General features: G+C 42.6%; 1 protein-coding gene across 8 annotated transcripts in view; it reads right to left on the minus strand.

Moving 5' to 3' along the window:
* Nucleotides 1–16,476, minus strand: part of akna (AT-hook transcription factor) — a 194,525-nt gene that overhangs the window by 149,846 nt on the left and 28,203 nt on the right. For 7 of the 8 annotated variants that reach the window (XM_043720010.1, XM_043720009.1, XM_043720011.1 and 4 more), the window contains one exon: nucleotides 15,426–15,535. The gene's annotated coding sequence lies outside the window, so the exon portion shown is untranslated. Of the gene's footprint in view, nucleotides 1–13,721; nucleotides 13,836–15,425; nucleotides 15,536–16,476 lie in introns of all 8 variants that reach the window. The other variant, XM_043720008.1, reaches the window with a different exon arrangement.

Raw genomic sequence — 16,476 nt, forward strand, 5'->3', positions numbered from 1 at the left:
TGAAACTTTATTGCTGGAACAGCACAGCAGGTCAGGCAGCATCCAGGGAATAGGAGATTCGACATTTCGGGCACAGGCCCTTCTTCAGGAATGAGGCCCTATTCTCTCCCTAGTTTGCTTGTATCAATTGTCTTTAACTGAAAAATGTGTTGCTGGAAAAGCGCAGCAGGTCAGGCAGCATCCAAGGAGCAGGAGAATTGACGTTTCGGGCATAAGCCCTTCTTCAGGAATGAGGAGAATGCATTTGGCCCTTATTCCTCCAAACCTTTCCTATTCATGACCTTATCCAAATGTCTTTTAAATGTTGCAATTTTACCAGCATTATCATTTCCTCTGGCAGTACATTCCACACACGAACATTCCCTGAGTGAAAACATCGTACCTCATTTCCTTTTTGAAATTTTCTTCTCTCACCTTAAAAATATGAGCCAGAGTTTTGAACTCCCCCAGCCTAAGGAAAAGACCCTTGCTATTCACCTATTTATGCTCCTCAAGATTTTATAAACCTCTATAAAGTCAGCCCTCAACCTCCTACACTGATGAAAAAAAGTCCCAGCCTATTTTATAACTTAGGCCCTCCACTCTCCTGCAACCTCCTGCTAAATCTTTTCTGCATCCTCTCCAATTTAATAATATCAGTCTTGTAGCAGGGCGACCTGAAGTGCATACAGTACTCCAGAAGAGGCCTCACCAATGTCCTGTATAACATCAAATTAAATTGCTTCGCAACATCTAAATCAGAACCAATTAAAATAAACATGTGGTTAAATGGTCACCCAGATCCCATAGAGGTCAATATGGTGTAACCGTTTCTGTGGTCGCAGAACCAGCCTGTAACAAAACGCGCGCTCCGTGTGTAAGAGGCAAGCTACTGTATGTTACATGCTATCAGTATCAGAGCGAGGCAGAGTTGATGAAACCTGACATAGTGCTAAAACATCCCCGGAGGAGCTACAAAATAATGAACCAGCCTATGTCCTTGAACTCAGACAGCAAGGGATGTAGAGATTGTAACGAGGTCAGCCAAGTGGACCTCACAGAAAATGAGTTCCCTGATTGGGGCTGCTCACCTGGTCCAATCAGGGAGCCCTGGCTGACTGATATAAACAGGAGTGTCAGAGGCTCTGTTCACCCTGAGAGCTGGCTCTGAGGAAGCTTGATTAGTGCCAAAGACTTTCCACGTGTGAATAAACGGTGATTTGGTGATGGGATACCAGTCTGTATGGAGTTTTCATGAACCACATCATGAATGCTACTTCTGAGGTCAACAAGTTCTGGAGTTGTACTTGAACCTGAAGGTATCTGTCTTGAGGCACAAGAGTTCCTAGGCGCTGTTATTTACAGGGTTAAACTATTGCTTAGAAGAGGCTGAATTGGGCTCCTCCAGTCATGCAGCCTTCCATCAGTGTCAGAGAGTCTGCTGTTTCAGTATTTTTATCAGTAAATTTGGTTCTCTTCCTTGTGGCAAAAACATAGATCCTCAGAAAACGGACATATTGAGAAAGTAACTTCAGTTTACCTGCTGAGCTGATGAATTCTACGCACTAAGAAATTCAAGTCCTAGCCCATGCTGACTTTGTTGTTCCCTGCCATGGCAATGGGAGAGGCAGTACAACTTGTTTCAGTGACGTTGAACTGAGGATGGGGGAGGAGCTTTAAGCATCATTGTTGTGCCTTTTCATTGGCTGGTGGCAGCCAGCTGGACATAAACTTGTCTGACTTTCGGGCGGGGATGTGATTGAGTTCACCAACAATAGTCCTGATTTATTAACAACCGAAAACACACTGAGTGAGACCACTATCTGGTACTTGTGAACCCATTCCCTGCAACAAAGAAAAAGACTTTGCTCCAAAAAGAAAGCAAAGTCTGCTTTTAAAATATAATAGACTATTTACCAATTCCATGTAAAAAAATTGTAAAAGGTAAGCCTTTTCTACGTAACCAATGCCTAATAACTGAAAGGGAATGGAAGCAGAATTGGTGACGCACAGTGTGAATGTGCTTTGTACCTCAATAGAATTAATCAGTAAAATATCCCGTTTAAATAGTAGCACTGTATAAACCAAATAATCAGGAATACGTATGTGCTCATAAGAGTGAGAGGAATTAAATAATATGTAAAAAGGCAGTTTTACAAGTGAATAACTTTTTCCTGAGGTAAAGAAAAGAGGAGAAAGGAAATCACTGATTCTTTGTTCTGAAGCTTAAAGTTATTGCCAATAATCAGGAGACAAAATTACTTTCAGATAGTATGAACCCCAAAGAGGTAAATGTATTCTTAACTAACATTTAACATATATAATTTTAAAACTGAATGAGACAAAGCTAATTTAATGAGAATCTCATTCTTTCTGCAGCATACCGCAGCCAGAACGAGCAGGGTTAATTTTAGGGCCTCAGACTATCCAGCAGGTTTTATTGTACAACTTGAAGTGGGAGGTAGCTTAGTAACCACAGAAAATACAAAGCCGTCACCAAGCAGCAAAGGGTTTCCTCCAGCAGACAGAATTGTCAAGTTTTTAAGGCCACATGTACATTCATTTAATCCAGAACGACAGTGTTAATCAGTGTATTCATGTGGGTTAGTTTCGGTGGAGCTGAGCTTGTTGGCAAAGAGCTGGATCAGTCTGTGCTGCTTCCCCAGTCTATATCGCGTCAGTAATCAGCTTTACTGTAACCATGTTCAATCTCAGTGTTAAACTAAATGCAACTCTACAAACAGTGGGAAAACCCCACAGACACAATATCATGGAAACGGTCCTGAAAAACAAATCACAGCTAAAAAGCAGAGTTTCATCCTGATCCTAAAGAAACTAAAATGGCATTTAGTACACTTGCCTCTAAAATCGATTGTACACAGGATGCAGTTGTCAGCTTGGTTTGCACTTCAGTGTAGTCAGTACTTGCTGTCTTCACATTAGGAGCATTCACCTTGTAGGTGCTTTCTCGGCCCTGAAGGTGTGCAGTGTAACAAGGAGAGGATGGGATGGCTCCAGTCTAATGCACACACATACACACACCCTCTCTGGCATAATTCCAGCACTGAAATGCCACAAAGGAGGCAAGCCCATCACTGCACAGCAGGGAAGTGCAGGGAATAGAGTCTTCCCCCGCCACTCCCCAACCCAGAGTTTGAAACAAAGACGTTTTGACTGTTACCCACTGTCAAAGGGATGGAGAGAAGGCACAGAGAATGTCAACGCGCCTGCCTGCACCTCCTCACAGAACAGGGTGCAATAAGCAGAGTGTTCTGACAGAGCAGGGAGGTCAAAGTTGCACAAACTTGAAAAGGGGCTTGGTCATAAATATGACCAGATGGGAAAACTGAAACCAAGCCACAAGGCTCACCAAACGTACAGACAGACGATGCTTCAGGGAACTAAATTACTAGGCAGGAAAATGACTCATACTGCTTATGGGTTGTCAAGCTGACAAAAACAGAGTTTCCGTTTCCTCTGTTTGTGTTTCAAAGCTTTAATCGATGACAGGAGATGTGGAGCTGAGTTAAAATGTGTACTATTTAAAAACAAAACTAATGCAACAGAATGCATTTCAAGATGGGCTTTGGGCCTAACATGGGGGAGTTATTATAACAAGCAGAGCATTCCAGAGAGAGAGGGGAGCTTGATGCGAGTTCTCAATAGTTATTTATAACATTTCTGAACACAAAGGAAAATGCACAACTCTGGATTTAATGTGAAATTAGATTAGATTAGATTACAATCGGCCCAACAAATCCACACCGACCAGCCAAAGCGCAACCCACCCATTCCCCTACATTTACCCCTTGAGGAAACCGGAGCACCCGGAAGAAACCCACGCAGACATGGGGAGAACGTGCAAACTCCACACAGTCAGTCACCTGAGGCGGGAATTGAACCCGGGTCTCTGGCGCTGTGAGGCAGCAGTGCTAACCACTGTGCCGCCCACAGAAATGTTTCATGCAACCCAATATTCCTTTCTTGTTGTAAAAAAATGAAAGATTCATCATAGCTGCCACATCGAAGCAAACTTTTTCGATAATAAATCCCCCTCTTTGCAGAGACTTTAGATTCTTAGTTGGGGCTAGGTGGGGTTTATTTCAATCTCAAGGATGGATAAACTGGAGGGAGATAGGAAATTAAAATATGTTAAATGTTCAATCCTGACCCCAAACCACTATTTCCAGTTTCCAGGAGAAAGGGAGGACTGCAGCTGCTGGAGATCAAAGTCGAGAGTGTGGTACTAGAAAAACACAGGTCAGGCAGCATCTAAGGAGCACGGGAAGTTAACGTTTCAGGCATACGCCCTTCGTCAGGAGTAAGCCCTTCATCAGTTTCCACACAGCTTTATGGGGAAGGCAATACAGGTGACTATCAAACTTACAGGAAGCACATTCGTCCCTTAAACTTCTGACTCATCGAAGCAGAGAGGCCTGTTCCTCAGGAACCCTGAAAAGTACTGAAGGAGAGAAGGGTGGGATACACAAGGTCAGTACCCTTTGTTGAACTACTTTGTTTCTGCATGTCCCCATTCCATCTTGATCAGATCATGCCACATTTACAACTCCTCTGAGACTTGGAGATGGATGATGAACAAAAGGTAACCTTGCCTGCTATTAACACTCCCTCTCCTTTGGTGAGCAGTCAACTCACATAAAATCTGATGGGATCAGGGATGAGACGCCTATATGTATACACTATTTTGGGCTTTATTAATGGAGTTGTGGAGCACATCAGTGAGGAGGTTATGCTGAATTTATACAAGACATGCATTCAATCTCCATTGGGGTGTTGTGTACAGTTCTGGGAGCTGCACTTTAACAAGGATGTGAATACATTGGAGGGAGTGCAAAAGAGCCTTATAAGAATGGTCCCAGCAATGGGAAACTTCAGTTATGAGGCAAGGTTGGAAGCATTCTCGTATGAGTGAAGAATCAAAGAGGAAATCTGGGAGAAAGCTCAAAATCTAGAAATGTCATAGCACAATAGATAGGAAGAAACTCTCCCACTCATAAAAGGATCGAGAATGAGGCAGTGCAGGTGTGCTGTGACTTGCAAGGAGAGCAAATGTGATGTGGAGAAAACTTCCTTCACCCAAGTGACTTGGACCTGGAATGCCTCGAAGTGTGGTGGACAGGTTCAATTAAGGCATTCAAAGGCAGTGAGATGATTATTTGAATAGAAACAAGGTGGAACATACCAGAAACGATGATTAGGGGTTTAGATAGGGTTGACCGTGAGAACCTTTTTCCACGTATGGAGTCAGCTATTACGAGGGGGCATAGCTTTAAATTAAGGGGTGATAGGTATTGGACTGATGTTAGGGGTAGATTCTTTACTCAGCGAGTCGTGAGTTCATGGAATGCCCTGCCAGTAGCAGTGCTGGACTCTCCCTCTTTATGGGCATTTAAACGGGCATTAGATAGGCATATGGAGGATAGTGGGCTAGTGTAGGTTAGGTGGGCTTGGATCGGCGCAACATCGAGGGCCAAAGGGCCTGTACTGCGCTGTATTCTTATATGTTCTATGTTCTAAAAAAGCTAGGAGAATGGCACTAAATCATAATGCTCATTTGGAGAGCAGATAATAGCAGAATGGGCCAAATGGCCTTCTCTGCATTAATCCACTGTGATTCTGCAATTCTGAAGATCTCTCTACATGTTCACAGATTGAGGAACTTGCATATTGTAGTGAGACACTTCACGACACAAAGTGCTGAATGCTTATGTTAAACGTAGTGCTGCGAAGGTGTGCTAGATTAGTCCCTGGGGTGGGAGGGTTCTCCTTTGATGGAGAGTTGAGTAGATCCGGTCTATATTCTCATCAGTTTCATAAGGTCTCATGAGAGAAGACCTTACTGAAACCTGCAGGGATCTGAAATGGCTTGATAGAATAAACAATGAGAACCTGTTTCCATGTTCCAGGGTGGGAGGGGGGTGTGTTGGAGGAGGAGGAGGACTGATTTGCAGCCTCAGGATAAGGGACAATCATTCGGACAAGGAGTAACTTCTTCACTCAAATAGCTGTGAAATGTTGCTATGTGCTACCTGGCCGGGTTGTGTAATTCTCCATTATTGAATATATTTTGGATAAATTGTCTTTGATCCCTCAGCAAATCAGGGACTTGGGGAGTGGGAAGGAAGGCAGAGTGGAAGTGAAGATCAGCTATGATTGAACCAAGTGGTGCAACAGGTACGATAGATCCTGTGGTGACTTCTGAAGTCACCCTTTACAGGGTACTCACTCTAAATGTGTCTTCTGCAAAATACTGAACTAAAAAGTGCACATTGAGCATGATTAATGACATAGATTAAGTGAAATGTGTAAAAGTTGGAGCACTGAGATTTGCCACACCGGAAATGTTCATCCTCAACATTCTAGATTGCTTCCAGGCAAATTGCTGCAACAAGTCTTGAGGAATGCTCAGCAGGCCAAAAGAAATATCGCCATGTGATCACTGAAGATAAATATAGAGCCCGAGTGTGGATCCGGTGGGTGGGAAACTAGCACAAAGTCGCCAGCAGGAGGCATTGCACCACTTTCTCTTATCACGTCTCTTCCTGAATGCACAGTATTGCTGAAAGCTATTTCTCACTCAGTGTAATTGGACAAACCTACAACTGTGCAGGTCTTGACACAGTGTTCAATCCAGGACCTTAACAGTATTTACTCAGGGCTTCCCAAAGGTGCATTTTAGAGAAGCAGGTTTTTATCAGAATAACAGATTGACTAAATCAGACATATCAGGATTCCTCCTCTACTTGTCGGATCAGAATGCAAGGCTCAGTGCCTTCCAATTTATAACTGTTTATTGTCAAGACAAGGGAAAATCGATCCATCTGCAATCTTGTTGCTCAGCTTTATAAAGATTCCAGTCTGTCTGGGGACGTGAAGCAGACGAGGTTTACACTGGATTCAGCTGGACTGAAAATTACTTTGCATAACTGTCCAACAATCTGAAATTATTTCGGGCTGAATATTTCAGTCTGAAGCTTGGGGTCTTGGCCATCTGCCTCATTCACCTCAAAGAATGCATCAATTCTCTGAACATTAAACTGAACTGTTTGTCCAGATTAAGAGTTCAAATTGCCCTTTGGATGAACTATAACCTTCTGATCCATCTGTGTCCACTGTCCAATGTTAACAATCTCTGAGCTGGACTGCTTGACTTGGAAAGGGCAAGAGCTGTTTCACAGCTTGGCTGGGAATCATATGTTTGCTGTTTGAAGGGATTTCAAGCACAGTTCTGTAGTTACAGACAGAGGTCCTCTCCAGGTACCTGGGGCAAAAACCATCCACGTTCTCAAAACCTTAAAAGCCATGTAGGGTTGGCACCTATCAGGCCCAGATCAATATGAAACTGAAGCAGCACAATTTATTTACCTTTCATTCACTAATAGTCAGCAGGAAACTGAGAAACAAATTTGTAAGGAGATCTCAGTTAACTGTAAGAATAATAGGGTGGTTATGGTAGGGGATTTTTAACTTTCCAAACATAGACTGGGACTGTCATAGTGTTAAGGGTTTAGATGGAGAGGAATTTGTTAAGTGTGTACAAGAAAATTTTTCTGATTCAGTATGTGGATGTACCTACTAGAGAAGGTGCAAAACTTGACCTACTCTTGGGAAATAAGACAGGGCAGGTGACTGAGGTGTCAGTGGGGGAACACTTTGGGGCCAGCAAACACAATTCTATTAGTTTTAAAATAGTGATGGGAAAGAATAGACTGGATCTAAAAGTTGAAGTTCTAAATTGGAGGAAGGCTAATATTGACGGTGTTAGGCAAGAACTTTCAAAAGCTGATTGGAGGCAGATGATTGCAGATAAAGGGACGGCTGGAAAATGGGAAGGCTTCAGAAATGAGATAACGAGAATCCAGAGAAAGAATATTCCTGTTAGGGTGAAAGGAAAGGCTGGGAGGTGTATGGAATGCTGGATGACTAAAGAAATTGAAGGTTTGGTTAAGAAAAAGAAGGAAGCATATGTCAGGTCAGTGAATCCTTGTAAGAGTATAAAGGTAGTAGGAGAATACTTATGAGGGAAATCAGAAGGGTAAAAAGGGGGACACAAGACAGCTTTGGCAAATAGGTTTAAGGGGATTCCAAAGAGTTTTCATAAATACATTAAGGACAAAAAAGGGTAACTAGGGATAGAATTAGGGCCCCTCAAAGATCAACGAGGCAGCCTTTGTGTGGAGCTGCAGGAAATCGGGGAAGATTCTAAACAAATATTTGGCATCAGCGTTTCCTGTGGAGAAGGACATGATAGATATAGAATGTGGGGAAATAGATGGTGACATCTTGAAATAGAATGTGGGGAAATAGATGGTGACATCTTGAAAAATGTCCATATTACAGAGGAAGAAGTGCTCAATGTCTTGAAAAGCATTAAAGTGGATAAATCCCCAGGACCTGATTAGGTGTACCCTCAAACTCTGTGGGAAGCTAGGGAAGTGATTGCTGGAATAGTTAACATGGCTTTGTGTGTGGGAAATCATGACTCATAAACTTGATTGAGTTTTTTTGAAGAAATAACAAAGAGGATTGATGAGGGCAGAGAGGTAGGCATGATCTATATGGACCTCAGTAAGGCATTTGACAAGATTCCTCATGGGAAACTGGTTAGCAAGGTTAGAACTCATAGAATACAGGGAGAACTAGCCATTTGGATGCAGAACTGGCTCAAAGGTAGAAGAAAGTGGCTGGTGTTGGTGGAAGATTGCTTTTCAGACTGGAGGCCTGTGACCAGTGGAGTGCCACAATGATGGGTGCTGGGTTCACTACTTTTTGTCATTTAGATAAAGGATTTGGATGTGAATATAGGAGGTATAATTTGCACGTTTGCAGATGACACGAAAATTGGAGGAGTATGGACAGCAAAGAAGGTTACCTCTGAGTATAACTAGATCTTGATCAGGTGGGCAAATGGGCTGAGGAGTGGCAGATGGAGTTGAATTTAGAAAAATGTGAGGTGTTGCATTTTGGAAAAGCAAATCAGAGCAGGACTTATACATTTGGTGTATAATGGTGGCACGGGGCTCAGTGGTTAGCACTGCTGCCTCACAGCGTCAGGGCCTGGGTTTGATTCCAGCCTCAGGTAACTGTCTTTGTGGAGTTTGCACATTTTCGCAGTGTCTATATGGGTTTCCTCTGGGTGCTCCGGTTTCCTCCCACACTCCAAAAATGTGCTGGTCAGGTGAATTGGCCATGCTAAACTGCCCATAGTGTTAGGTGCATTAGTATAGGGTAAGTATAGGGGAGAGGAATGGGTCTGGGTGAGTTACTCTTCGGAGGGTTGGTGTGGACTTGGTGGGCCAAAGGGCCTGTTTCCACACTATAGGGAATCTAATAATAATGCTAAGGTCATGGGGATTGTTGCAGAACAAAGAGACCTTGGAGTGCAGGTTCATAGTCCCTTGAAGGTAGAGTTACAGGTAGATGGGATAGTGAAGAAAGAGTTTGCTATGCTTTCTTTTCCTAGGCAGAGCACTGAGTATAGGAGTTGGGAGGTCATGTTGTTGTTTTCCAGGACATTGGTTAGACCACTGTTGGAATATTGCGTGCAATTCTCATCTCCTTCCTATCGGATGGATGTTGTGAAACTTGAAAGGTTTCAAAAAAGAGTTACAAGGATATTGCCTGGGTTGGAGGATTTGAGCTGTAGGGAGAGATTGAATAGGCTGGGGCTGTTTTCCCTGGAGTGTTGGAAGCTGAGGGGTGACCTTATAAAGGCTTATAAAATCATGAGGGGCATGGAGAGGAAAAATAGACAAAGTTTTTTCCCTGGTGTGGGGGAGTCCAGAACTAGAGGGCATAGGTTTAGGGTGAGAGGGGACATAAGGGGCAACTTTTTCACGCAGAAGGTGGTGTATGCACCGAATGAGCTGCCGGAGGAAGTGGTGGAGGCTAGTACAATTACAACATTTAAAAGGCATCTGGATAGGTATATAAATCGGAAAGGTTGAGAGGGATGTGGGCCTGGTGCCGGCAAATGGGCCTAGATTAGGTTAGGGTATCCATTTTACATAGACGAGTTGGACTGAGGGTCTGTTTCTGTGTTGTACATCTCTATGACTTTATGACACTACTATTTGCGTAAAAACAGTTTAAAGGACATGACAGATAACATGAATTCATTTTTTGAGAATGTACAGTTACATTAGTCTACTGTTTACTTCTACGCGATTCTAAATCTCACAAAATAAATCAGATTTTATTATGTATCTAATGAGAATGGATTAATTGCTTGAAATTTCTACGTTCTGCTTTATTTCTCTACTGGTTATAGGAAACAGTCCGAAACGGTTTACACTGCAGCCAGGGGACAAAGAACTGTACAAAAGCACAATACTCTGTCCTGTTTTTAACAGCTGTATTAAGCCAGCTGTACCATAAGGTCCCATAGATACTCTAACCCTCTGTTTGCCCAGTTACATGTTGACAACATTATAAAGACTCCAGTGGTTCCAGTCTCATGATATTGTCAGTAACCAGTCAGATTGAAGTGAGTCATTTCCAAACGATTGTACGTGACAAATGAAACAGATCATCACTGGATGAACAACTTTGTATAGCTCTCAAATTGTGATATCACAGCACAGCCTTAAAACCAAGTGTTATCCCTACTGTGGCACGATGCCAGTCTGTTACTGTGGTATGGACATGCCAGCTCACCACACTGTTGCTCATGGAGATTGCAGGTAATATTCTGTTTTGGCGTAGGAAACTGCAGGGCCTGCCTGGTAGAAGAAAACCACTCAATAAAAACCAAAAGAACTGAGGACGCTGTAAATCAGAAACAAAAATAATGGAAATTGTGGAAAAGCTCAGCAGGTCTGGCAGCATCTGGGCAGAGAAATCAGAGTTAATGTTTTGGGTCCGGTGACCTTTCCGCAGAACTGACGAAGGGTCACTGGACCCGAAACATTAACTCTGATTTCACTCCACAGATGCTGCCAGACCTGCTGAGCTTTTCCAGCAGTTTCTGATTTTGTTTACGCAGAGGAAAAGAGTTGCTTGTTAACTCTAAATAGAAGAGCAAGTAAGATATGGCTTACTGCCTATTAACAATTTGTTACTTTAGTATGATAGCCATCATTACAGAGACTTTGAAGGGGATCAGTTGTTGGCTCTTACTCCTGCCGTATCTTTAGCCATTCTGCCCACAACTCCACATCACAATATCATTGTACATTATATTTATGGCACTCCACCAGTTGAGGGAAAGTTTTTATTTAAACAAACAGTGGGATAAGAATTCCTCTGTGTACTATTTGCAAGGAAGTTATTGACTGATTTATAAAACATATGTTTGTCATGTCACTAAACAAAGCACATCAAATCAATCTTCTCCTGCCATTATTAAACTCAACATTCAAAGAGGGCATATATTTCCCCAAAAATGACAGGTCATCAAAAGTTGTAAAAGACAGGAAATGAACTCCTGTCAGGGTTACAATATATGATGGGTTGGGGCTTCTTCTGTTTTCTGTCCAGAGATAGATCTGAGTCTCGGTGCTGTGATCCCCATTATGGGCAGGGCAAGGTGGAGTAGGGATCAAACCAAATACTGTTGGACCCAATCTGATCCACTCCAACCATCTAGCCTCCCCCAAAAAGGATCAGCCATTGCTGTAGCGTTGTGTATTTTAACATGCATTTGTGACCCTGAGTCAAGGATAGTACTGATAGAAGCTCCAATTTCTTTTCAGCTTGTAACTGACCATAATTCTCTCCTAATCTTACCATCTGCAACGGATGTGTGTTGGATGCATTTGTAATACTCCAATTGTATGGTCATGCTATGAATGCAAGTGCCCTGGACATCAAATCCTGGGGGAGGACTTTAACCCAGAGGGCTTTGTAGCTCAGCAGCAGGATGCCACTGTCTGCTGTGCCATAAGACCTCCTTCTTAAATGCTTTTTAGCATGGAATAAAGTTTGGGGATTATCTGTCCATTAAACCAGGGGCTGCAGGACCACGTTCCTACCTGTATTCCATGAAAATTATCAGACTTTACCAAAAAAAACTTCAGAATAAAAAACATTTAGAAATAACCCTGATCCTCACTATAACAGGAAACAGAACATTGCTGCATGTGACAAACATACATTGTTTAAGCTTATGACTGATGTTCTATATACCGTTCAAGTCCAATGCAAAATGTTGACTCAATAAAACATGACCCCTAATACAGTCGTGATAAAAGACCTCTCTACATCTAGTCCCTCCATTGGTAAGATGTCTTTCTGCCAGGACTGCATTGGAGAATTCATCCAGCCCAGCTCACTGCAGTTTTACCTTGTGCCTCTCTTCGTTTGGCCTTTATTGCTAGGGAGTTGGGGTTTAAAAATACAGAATTCACGCTACAACTATCTAGGGTGCTGGTATGATTGCATCTGGAATACTGGGTTCAGTTTTGATTCCTAAATTTAAAAGAGAAAATACTGGCATTCAGAACTCGTCGAGAGTGATTCACTTACTGATTCCTGGGATGAAGCGACTGACACATCAAGAGGAGCTGAACAGGTTAGGCATTTACTCAATAGAGGTTAGAAGAATGAGGGTTGACCTTATTAAAACATACAACATTCTCAGGGGGTTTGACAAGATCAATATTCAGAAGATGTTCCCACTAATGGGAGAAATCGTGAAATAGGGGTCATTGTTACAGAATAGAGAGACATTCATGTAAAACTGAAATACTAAGGATTTTTCTTTCTCCCAGACGGTATTGAATATCTGGTATTCTTTACCCCGTGGAGGCTAGATCATGGGAAGTGTTTAACATGGAGCTCGGATAGATTCTTGAAATATCAGTGGATGAGGGCTTTGAGGAGCTGGCATAAGAAAGGAGTTGAGCAGATCTACCGTGACTTTATTCAATGGCAGAGTAGATGTGATGGGCTGAAAGGCATACTCTTGCTTGTATTGCTTACGCTCTCCTGTTCCCAACTCACTTTTGAGTTGAGTGCAGAAAATAGATTTGCGGCTATCACAATGTACTCACAAGCCAATCAGCCTTACACATCCATCCTCCTCCTTGTCTCTCCCATCTCAGGAAAATCATATAATTGAACCACTCTGCACCTCTTTGGGGTTAGAATGTTCCAGAACACAGATTCAAATTTTAGTATTAAATACTGGCAACAAGACATGGTGATTTCAATACAATGAAAAATAGTGCGAGAGTTTTAACAAGTCGTTGATCTAATACTGCCTATATTACAACATTGATAAGAGTCAAAATTACTACCAGTTTTTAAATTCATTTAATGAGACGTATAATGGCCGTGCAATTGATCAATGACATTAACCCCTAAGAGTGTAGCCGCATACGGCTGAATACAGCAACTTACTGCGGGTACACAAGATCTCACAGTGTATTAAGATAAGAAATTAATTTTTTTTGCACAGATTTGAAATTAAACTAAGTTCTACAATCTTCCACCAATTTATAGTATTCAATATGAAGCAATATGCCTCAAATTTTACTTCTTTGTTCACAGGATGGGGGTATTGCTGGTTTGACCCAGTGATAGTGAGGGAACATCAATCTCACCAACATAACCTGTTATTTACTATTTTGCCCTTAAGATGACTTACATCACAGAATACTTTTGCTTGGCTACAGGTGAGAATAGTCCCTCCAATCAGATACTTCCTATACCCCAGGAGCCTCATGCCCTCCTCGTAACGTCCTTGAAGTGACCATGATAGGAAAGAGATTGCTGCTCACCTCTGTCTGGAATGTGTCTTTGCAAAGACAGGCTAGAGAGAAGACTTCTGTCAAGTGCAACCCAAGCAGTTCCACGTCACAGGGACTCTTGTGTTCTATGCATTCAGAGGCAGCCTGGGATAAATGGCAGGACATGAGGAAGAACAGAAACAGAAGGATCTTGCAGTGCTTGCCAAGGTGGCTGGACAGGTTGACAGGCTAGTTAAGGCAGATTACGGGATGCTTACGTTTGACAGTCAAAGCCTAGATAGTAAGAGGAGGGAGGTCATGTTGGACCTTTATAGACCTTGGAGGACTGTGTGCAATTCTGCTCAGCACACTAGAGTAGATGTGATTGCACTGGAGGCAGAGGAGATTAACCAGGATGTTCCCAGGTAGGTGCATTTCAGCTGGGAAGAGTGGCTGGGTAAACTCGGGATGCTTTCTTTGGAATGGAGATGATTGAAGGGGATCGCGGTAGAGGTGTAGAAGATTATGAGGGGCATGGAGGGATGAACAGAAAGTAGCTGTCCTCCTTTGTTGAAGGTCAAGAACAATGGGACCCAGTTTTAAAGCAAAAGGCAGGACGTTTGGCAGGATTTGAGGAAAATAATTTTCATCCAGAGGGTTGGGGGTGGGGGATGCAAAGTCTGGGAGGAGAGTAACCTTGCAATCTTTAAGTAGTACTTGGAAGTTTCATAACATTGATAGCTATGGGCCTAGCGCAAAAAAGTCTATTATTGTTAATAGACCTCTCACAGGCTGAAAGGATTCTGGTTCATGTACTGATTATATGATTCAATGACAAACATTAACTGCAGCTGGAGGACCATCAACTAGGTGGAAGATGTCCTTTGGTCTACCGTCGAGTTTCCAGTGGAAAGAGTGGCCTTTGACCCTCTGTTGCACATTGGCACATTCCAAGGTCCAGGATTATGCGCTGATGGAAGTACAAAGCTTGGGTCAGCCCTGCAGAGGCACACTAGGGATAGAATGTTGCATCAAAGCTTTAAGCCAGAGCACCGTGAAGGGCTGGAAACAATGTGGAACTCCCTCCTCTGTCTGTATGCTTGATAAGGAATATACATTGCGAATGTTATGAACGTCGAGAGTGTTGAAATCATACTGAGGCAACTCACTGTGGAATATGGTAAATGGTGAAAATGTAATACACATTTACAGATGTTATGAATATTTTTTACAAATAAATCCCTACCAACTTATCATATTCACTTGATCACGTCACCAAATAAAGTAATGATTAGATTAGATTCCCTACAGTGTGGAAACAGGCCCTTCAGCCCAACAAGTCCACACCAACCCTCCGAAGAGCAACCCACCCAGACCCATTCCCCTACATTTACCCCTGACTAATGCACCTAACACTACAGGCAATTTAGCATGACCAACTCACCTAACCTGCACATCTTTGGATTGTGGGAGGAAACCAGAGCACCTGGAGGAAACCCACACAGACACGGGGAGAATGTGTAAACTCCACACAGACAGATGCCCAAGGTGGGAATTGAATCCGGGAACGTGCGTTGTGAGGCAGCAGTGATAACCACTGAGCCACCATGCCATAATGGTTTGAATAAATATCAATCAAATAAACCCACCCTTGATGTCAAAATTTGAGGATAGTGATGTTGTGATGATACTGATTTAAAGTGCCAGCAGGGAAATCACAAACTAGCAACTTCATATAAAAGAGGTTGGTTTTACCTTAAATCCATTGTTGTTTCTTCAGTTGTGCAACCTAAATTAAAGATGTTTCTGATTTCTTCATAGTCCATTTAGCATTCCTGTATCACATCCACTTGAGTGCAGAAAACCTAGTTTAACAGACAGTGGAAAGAAACTCAAAACATGTTGTCTGGGTTGGATGTATCACTGTTAAAAGCTTTTGTCATAATCCTTAATCATTTTTTGTCACAATCATCTCAAGTGCAAGTGACTCCTATCTCGGAGATGCATCATGTAGTTAATAATTCATTCACTGATTCATCTTACGCAGCCACTGAAAATCTGGCAGAAAATTCAATGATTGATTACAATGTTCAGTCCAAGCTTCTCAACTCTTTTTGGTTTCAATAGGCTCCAAAAAAGTAACTCTTCCCCCTATGTTGTGAACAGATAACAAGATGTACCTCTTGTTAATCCAAGACTAATTAAGTGTCTCAATTGAAAGGAGCATTACAGACCCATTGTGGAAAAAACACCAGAGTTTAGTAAATCTCTGTAGAACCACACCTAAGGGAGATTCTTCAGGTTGCATAAAAACTGGATCTAATTCAAGACGATCCTCGCCTAATGGTATTTTGTCACAGGAGTCTCTCACACACTTCCCGAGTAAATAGTTAAAAACCACACAACACCAGGTTATAGTTCAACAGGTTTATTTGGAAGCACTAGCTTTCAGAGCGCTGCTCCTTCATCAGGTGGCTGTGGAGTAAGATGGTAAGACATAGAATTTATAGCAAAAGTTTACAGTGTAATGTAACAGAAATTATATACAGGGAAATCTCGATTATCTGAACGAGATGGGTGGGTACTATTTCGATCGGATAATCGATTATTCGGTTAATCAATTAAGTACGTTTCCTCTGGAGCCTGGAGTTTTTAAAGTCTGCTCCCCGTTCAGGAGACGACGCAGCAGCACACAATGGGTGAGAGCCCCTGCCCCACCCCCATCCAACATCAGCCCCCACCCCAACCCCGTACAACACCGCCCCCAACACCATCCCCCCACCACCCGCCTCAACCCCATCCAACA

Source organism: Chiloscyllium plagiosum, chromosome 30 (assembly GCF_004010195.1).
Source record: "Chiloscyllium plagiosum isolate BGI_BamShark_2017 chromosome 30, ASM401019v2, whole genome shotgun sequence".
NCBI lineage: Eukaryota > Metazoa > Chordata > Chondrichthyes > Orectolobiformes > Hemiscylliidae > Chiloscyllium > Chiloscyllium plagiosum.